The sequence below is a fragment of the Schistocerca cancellata genome, chromosome 7 (assembly GCF_023864275.1).
Source record: "Schistocerca cancellata isolate TAMUIC-IGC-003103 chromosome 7, iqSchCanc2.1, whole genome shotgun sequence".
Taxonomy (NCBI): Eukaryota; Metazoa; Arthropoda; class Insecta; order Orthoptera; family Acrididae; genus Schistocerca; species Schistocerca cancellata.
The window spans coordinates 392327910-392336281 of NC_064632.1; the positions used below are offsets into that span (position 1 = coordinate 392327910).

At 47.2% G+C, this 8372-nt stretch overlaps 1 non-coding gene across 1 annotated transcript; it reads right to left on the reverse strand.

Annotated features, from left to right (window-relative positions):
* Nucleotides 1-656: 656 nt before the first annotated feature.
* Nucleotides 657-731, reverse strand: Trnat-ugu (transfer RNA threonine (anticodon UGU)). Its single transcript has one exon. It is a non-coding gene; the product is annotated as a tRNA-Thr (tRNA).
* Nucleotides 732-8372: the final 7641 nt, after the last annotated feature.

Consider the following 8372-nt stretch of genomic DNA (forward strand, 5'->3'; position numbering starts at 1 on the left):
CCGATGTTTACGCTTCTTACATCAAGCGAGGCGTCGTTTGACATTTACCGGCGCCATGTGTGGCTTATGAGCAGACGCTCGACCATGAAATCCAAGTTTTCTCACCTCCCGCCTAACTGTCACAGTACTTGGAGTGGATCCTAATGCAGTTTGGAATTCCTGTGCGATTGTTTGGATAGAAGTCTGCCTATTACACATTACGACCCTCTTCAACTGTCGGCAATCTCTGTCAGTCAACAGACACGGTCGGTCTTGTACGCTTTTGTGCTGTACGAGTCTCTTCACGTTTTCACTTCACTATCACATCGGAAACAGTGGACCTAGGGATGTTTAGGAGTGTGGAAATCCCGCGTACAGACGTATGACACAAGTGACACCCAATCACTTGTCCATGTTCGAAGTCCTTGAGCGCCCCATTCTGCTCTCTCACGATGTCTAATGACTACTGAGGTCCCTGATATGGAGTACCTGGCAGTAGGTGGCAGTAAAATGCTCCTGGTATGAAAAACGTATGTTTTAGGGCTGTCCGGATACTTTTGATCACATAGTGTAGGAACCCATGTACGGAAACGTTATCCAACGAAATGATAATTAAATGGGCACCCTAGCTGCAAACAGGCGTTGATGTACTTCATTGGGGACATGTTGAAAATGTGTGCCCCGACCGGGACTCGAACCCGGGATCTCCTGCTTACATGGCAGACGCTCTATCCATCTGAGCTACCGTGGGCACAGAGGATAGTGCGTCTGCAGGCACTTATCCCTTTCACGCCCCCCGTGAGATCCACATTCCCAACATGTCCACACCACTACATTCATAGTGCGCCTAATAGATGTTTGCCCATCATACTCATTACTTGTGGCAGATTAATATACCAAGTCCCGTACGAGTTAAGGCATAGCGTGTGCGTTGGCACAAGAAGGTCAATGGCCGCCGTGGGCACAGATGAAGTACATCAATGCCTGTTTGCAGCTAGGGTGTCCATTTAATTGTCATTTCATTTCTAGCAAAGCTGCATGGTCATCCACGGTAACTGTTCTTTCGGGAACAGATACTACCGCCATATAAAGTTATCCAACGACGCTACAAAGCGTGAAAATTGTTGGTGCTGGTGGAAGTAAATCGAAGTATATAACAGTCATTCAATCCGTGGTGATGTTACTAAATTTAAATAATGTCAGAGAACAATAGATGTATCAGTTTGAGGTAATGGTTCCTCTACTGGACAACGAGTCGGAAGATGTTAGCGAAAACCGATCTGATACCTCTAACAGAGGAATACAGGTACCGATACTGTTGTTGCTAAGAATGTGGGATATGCAACTTCCAGAGGCGGTAGTATGGACCAAAACAAGAAAATATGTCTAGTAAGCATTGACTCTAAAACGCATGCCTTAAGACATGTGAGAGGCGTGTTTCAAACTGGCGGTGATGAACAAGTTCTCATACACTGATGAGTCAAAACATTATGACCACCTGCTTAATAGCTTCTTTGTCCGTCTTTGGAACAGAATACATTACCGACTCTCCGTATCAGAGACCCGACAGTTTGTTGATCGGTCTGTGGAGGCATGTGGCATTAGATGTCTATGAATACGTCATGTAATTCATGTAAATAACTGGCCGCCGACTTGTGTACGCGGTGATGGCGCCCGATAGTGACCCAGATAGGATCCATAGGGTTTACATCGGGCGAATGTGGTCGCCGACACATCAACTTAAGTTCACTATAATGTTCCTCAAACTACTGCATCACGGTTACGGCTGCAGGACACGGACAATTATAGTGCTGAACGATAACATCGCCGTCGGGGAAGACATTAAGCATGAAGGGATGCAGATGGTTCGCAGCTGTCAGCGTGTCTTCGGTTACTACCAGCGGTACCATGCAAGTGCAGGAGAGTGTTTCCCTTATCATAAGACTGCTGCCACCAGCCTGCGTCCGTAGTACGCTGCACTCTTCGAACCGCCGCGCCGCTCACCTCGATGACGGCATTTGTGGAGACGACCATTGACCTAGTACAGCAAAAATGTGATTCAACTGAAGAGCCATCACGTTTCCATTAATCGACGCTCGAATCCCGATGGTCCCGTGCCCACTATAATCGTAACTGACGATGTCGTTGGGTCAACATGTGAACACGTTGGGGTGGTCTGCTGAGGAGCTCGATTTTCAACAATGCGTGCACCAGCATTGTGCCTTTTCGGCAGAGATGCCATAGATCACCATCTGTTCTACTTTCAAGAACGGACAGGCATCCGAACCCCACGTTCTGTGAAGAATCTTCGATGTCCAACCATTTGGTGCCTAGTGGTAGTTTCACTGTCCTTCTAACTCTTTCTGTAGATGCTCAAGACAGTAGCACGTGATCATTCAACCAGTTTCGTCTGTTTCGAGATACTCGTTCACAGGCTCTGCTAAATAATAATCTGCCCTTTGTCAACGTCGCTTATCTCAATGGATTTCCCTATTTGCAACCTATATCGTCGCTAGGGTGATTCCCAGTGTCTGGACAGCTTACATACTTCAGTTATCGCGTCACGTGCCCGCAGTGGCACAATGCAGCATCCAGCGTCGCGCTGGGCTGTGGCCACAATGCTTTGGCTTATCGGTGTAGTTCCTCAGGTAAGCATTTTAGAGCCCATGTTTACACCACATTTTTGTTGTTTTGGTCCATACTGCCAGCTCTGAAAGTTGCATACCCCACGTTCGAGCAATAACAGTAGCGTTTAGTTCGCCGGCCGGAGTGGCCGTGCGGTTCTAGGCGCTACAGTCTGGAACCGCGCGGCCGCTACGGTCGTAGGTTCAAATACTGCCTCGAGCACGGATGTGTGTGATGTCCTTAGGTTAGTTAGGTTTAAGTAGTTCTAAGTTTCTAGGGGACTGATGACCTCAGATGTAAAGTCCCTTAGTGCTCAGAGCCATTTGAACCATTTTTTGTCATTACCTCCTTTCCTGTTCCAGTCGCGTATGGTTTGCGGGAAGAACGACTGCCGGAAAGCCTCCGTGCGCGCTCGAATCTCTCTAATTTTACATTCGTGATCTCCTCGGGAGGAATAAGTAGGTGGGAAGCAATATACTCGATCTCATCCAGAAACGCACCCTCTGGAAAACTGGACAGCAAGCTACACCGCGATGCAGGGCGCCTCCCGTGCAGAGTCTGCCACTTGCGTTTGCTAAACATCTCCGTAACGCTATCACGCTTACTAAATACACTCCTGGAAATGGAAAAAAGAACACATTGACACCGGTGTGTCAGACCCACCATACTTGCTCCGGACACTGCGAGAGGGCTGTACAAGCAATGATCACACGCACGGCACAGCGGACACACCAGGAACCGCGGTGTTGGCCGTCGAATGGCGCTAGCTGCGCAGCATTTGTGCACCGCCGCCGTCAGTGTCAGCCAGTTTGCCGTGGCATACGGAGCTCCATCGCAGTCTTTAACACTGGTAGCATGCCGCGACAGCGTGGACGTGAACCGTATGTGCAGTTGACGGACTTTGAGCGAGGGCGTATAGTGGGCATGCGGGAGGCCGGGTGGACGTACCGCCGAATTGCTCAACACGTGGGGCGTGAGGTCTCCACAGTACATCGATGTTGTCGCCAGTGGTCGGCGGAAGGTGCACGTGCCCGTCGACCTGGGACCGGACCGCAGCGACGCACGGATGCACGCCAAGACCGTAGGATCCTATGCAGTGCCGTAGGGGACCGCACCGCCACTTCCCAGCAAATTAGAGACGCTGTTGCTCCTGGGGTATCGGCGAGGACCATTCGCAACCGTCTCCATGAAGCTGGGCTACGGTCCCGCACACCGTTAGGCCGTCTTCCGCTCACGCCCCAACATCGTGCAGCCCGCCTCCAGTGGTGTCGCGACAGGCGTGAATGGAGGGACGAATGGAGACGTGTCGTCTTCAGCGATGAGAGTCGCTTCTGCCTTGGTGCCAATGATGGTCGTATGCGTGTTTGGCGCCGTGCAGGTGAGCGCCACAATCAGGACTGCATACGACCGAGGCACACAGGGCCAACACCCGGCATCATGGTGTGGGGAGCGATCTCCTACACTGCCGTACACCACTGGTGATCGTCGAGGGGACACTGAATAGTGCACGGTACATCCAAACCGTCATCGAACCCATCGTTCTACCATTCCTAGACCGGCAAGGGAACTTGCTGTTCCAACAGGACAATGCACGTCCGCATGTATCCCGTGCCACCCAACGTGCTCTAGAAGGTGTAAGTCAACTACCCTGGCCAGCAAGATCTCCGGATCTGTCCCCCATTGAGCATGTTTGGGACTGGATGAAGGGTCGTCTCACGCGGTCTGGACGTCCAGCACGAACGCTGGTCCAACTGAGGCGCCAGGTGGAAATGGCATGGCAAGCCGTTCCACAGGACTACATCCAGCATCTCTACGATCGTCTCCATGGGAGAATAGCAGCCTGCATTGCTGCGAAAGGTGGATATACACTGTACTAGTGCCGACATTGTGCATGCTCTGTTGCCTGTGTCTATGTGCCTGTGGTTCTGTCAGTGTGATCATGTGATGTATCTGACCCCAGGAATGTATCAATAAAGCTTCCCCTTCCTGGGACAATGAATTCACGGTGTTCTTATTTCAATTTCCAGGAATGTAACTCTGTGACGAAACGCGCCGCTCCTCTTTGGATCTTCTCTATCTGGTACGGATCCCACACTGATGAGCAATACTCAAGAATAGTTCGTACGAGTGTTTTGTAAACCACCTCCTTTGTTGATGGACTACATTTCCTATGGACTCTCCCAATGAATCAACCTCGCACCCGCCTTACCAACAATTAATTTTATATGATCATTCCACTTCAAATCGTTCCGTACGCATACTCCCAGATATTTTACAGAAGTAACTGCTACCCGTATTTGTTCCGCTATCATATAATCATACAATAAAGGATCCTTCTTTCTATGTATTCGCAATATATTACATTTGTCTATGTTAAGGGTCAGTTGCCACTCCCTGCACCAAGTGACTATGCGCTGCAGATCTTCCTGCATTTCGCTGCAATCTTCTAATGCTGCTACTTCTCTGTTTATTACAGCATGATCCGCGAAAAGCCGCATGGAACTTACGACACTATCTACTAGGTCATTTATAAATATTGTGAAAAGCAGTGGTCCCATAACACTCCCCTGTGGCACGACAGAGGTTACTTTAACGACTGTAGACGTCTCTCCATTTAGAACAACATGCTGTGTTCTGTTTGCTAAAAACTCTTCAATCCAGCCACACAGCTGGTCTGATATTCCGTAGGGTCTTACTTTGTTTATCAGGCGACAGTGCGGAACTGTATCGAACGCTTTCCGGAAGTCAAGGAAAATGGCATCTACCTGGGAGCGTGTATCTAATATTTTCTGGGTCTCATGAACAAATAAAGCGAGTTGGGTCTCACACGATCGCTGTTTCCGGAATCCGTGTTGATTCCTACAGAGTAGATTCTGGGTTTCCAGAAATGACATGATGCGCGAGCAAAAAACATGTTCAAAAATTCTACAACAGATCGATGTCACAGGTATAGGCCTATAGTTTTGCGCATCTGCTCGACGACTCTTCTTGAAAACTGGAACTACCTGTGCTCTTTTCTAATCATTTGGAACCTTCCATTCCTCTAGAGACTTGCGGTGCATGGCTGTTAGAAGGGGGGCAAGTTCTTTCGCGTACTCTGATATCCCGTCAGGTAAGTGGACTTTCCTCTGTTGAGTGATTTCAGTTGCTTTTCTATTCCTTGGACACTTATTTCGATGTCAGCCATTTTTTCGTTCGTGCAAGGATTTAGAGAAGGAACTACAGTGCGTTCTTCCTCTCTGAAAGAGCCTTGGGAAAAGGTGTTTCAGCTTTACGCATGTCATCCTCTGTTTCAATGCCGTTATCATTCCATAGTGTCTGGATATGCTGTTTCGACCCACTTACTGATTTAACGTAATACCAGAACTTCCTAGGATTTTCCGTCAGGGCGGTACATAGAATTTTACTTTCGAATTCACTGAACGCTTCATGCATAGCGCTCCTTACGCTAACTTTAACATCGTTTAGCTTCTGTTTGTCTGAGAGGTTTTGGCTGCGTTTAAATTTGCAGTGAAACCTTCTTTGCTTTCGCAGCAGTTTCTTAACTTTGTTGTTGAACCACGGTGGGTTTTTCCCGACTCTTTCGTTTCCGGGACCAGTAGCCTTATCTCAGACTGATACATTTTTCCGTTATACACCCTGTTTACAGAAGACCGCTGTCTAAAGTTTTCTTATTATAAAGTAATAATACACATTTCTAATGCGTCTGTATGTGGCTATTTACCGCAGTATTTGTCTGGTGTTCTATTGGAACAGATGTTAACCTACATTGTACCTACTTTTCTTTTATCACTTGCAAACTTACAGTAATGAGACTTGGTTACCAAAGAAAGTAAGCTAAGCTCCGCGTTTTGGTTCTGATGGGCCAGTCGGGAGAGAGAAACAGCCGTGTCATCCTATGCCAAAGGGTCACTGGATGAGGCATGGAAGAGGGGCGCATTGCCAGCATACGGCTCTGCGGCCATTGTCCACGCTCTTGGCCTAGAAGCCGCTACTCTCATTCAAGTAGCTCCTTTAGTTGGGGTTACGAGGCTGAATGCACCGTGCACCATCCCTCCAATCACCGAAAGAACAGGGAATCGAACCCATATCCTCTGCATAGCAGGCAGACACACTGACCCTTGAGCTTTCGATGCAGACTGGGACTTTTTCAGGGAAACTCTTAAGTTCTGTCTGCATAGCGGTACAAAACTGCCCATTCGAGATCTTCTTGTTTTCCGGTTGGCTGAAAAACGTCAAAGACCAGTTTCATGCTCGTTGATAAAACGAGATTTCCTGCACTTGTTCTGAAGATGTGAAGTTAATGGGTAAAAGCTTTCGGCTGCTACTGTTGGGCCATAGTTACGGGGTAGATAGCAAAATAGGAAGAGCGAGAGTAGGGAAATGTTCATTAAAATACACTGACGGGAAAAAATCGCAACACCAAGAAGAAGTTGTGAGACATAAACGAAAGGCGTATTTCTACATCTGAAGGATGATTTCTATTCAAAGTCTGCGTCAGTCACATAAGGGTGGCGCTACTAGCGCCTCTATGAGGATGCAAATCAGGTTGGCTTTAAATAAGCACTGTAAAGTTCGTGATTGTTCGTTGCCTTTGAGATTATAAATAGTGAATTGACGTTTGTTAAGAAAGACTTTAAGGTGGTAAAGAAACCATTATCAGCACCTCACTGAGCCGAAACAAGGTTGTGTTACATTGCTATAAGAAGCTGGATATTCCTTCTGCGAATGACTTGGTAGAAATGTAGCGACTGTACATGACGAAACAAACATCGCAAATTTAAACAGATAAAAAAATCCCCAAGACTGGCGATCTTTTACAGAAGCTCGAAATTTAGCGCGGACTTCAATACGAGATGCCTATAACGGTTTCCACAACCAAACTTTGTCTGGAAACCTGGCAGAAAATCCAAAGAGATTCTGGTCGTATGTGAAGTATGTTAGCGGCAAGAAACAATCAATGCCTTTTCTGCGTGGTAGCAATGGAGATACTATCGAAGGCAGTGCTGACAAAGCAGAGTTACTAAACACAGCCTTCACAAAAGAAGAAGAAGTAAATATTCCAGAACTCGAATCGAGAACAGTTGCCAACATGAGTAACGTAGAAGTAAATATCCTCGGAGTAGTAAACAATTTAAATCACTTAATGAAAGCAAGTCTTCTGGTCCAGACTGTATACCAATTAGGTTCCTTTCGGAGTATGCTGATGCATTAGCTCCATACTTAACAATCATATACAACCGTTCGCTCGACGAAAGATCCATATCCAGACTGGAAAGTTGTAGAGGTCACACCAATATTCAAGAAACGTAGTAGGAGTAATCCACTAAATTTGAGGCCACTATCGTTAACGTCGATATGCAGCAGGACTTTAGAACATATGTTGTGTTTAAACATTATGAATTACCTCGAAGGAAACGGTCTATTGCCAGCCGATGTGGCCGAGCGGTTCTAAGCGCTTCAGTCTGGAACCGCGCGACCGCTACGGTCAGAGGTTCGAATCCTGCCTCGGGCATGGATGTGTGTGATGTCCATAGGTTAGTTAGGTTTAAGTAGTTCTACGTTCTAGGGGACTGATAACCTCAGATGTTAAGTCCCATAGTGCTGAGAGCCATTTTGAACCATTTTTGAAACGGTCTGTTGACACACAGTCAACATCGGTTTAGAAAACATCGTTGCTGTGAAACACATCTAGCTCTTTATTCACATCAAGTGTTGAGTGCTATTGACAAGGTATTTCAGATCAATTTTGTATTTCTGGACTTCCG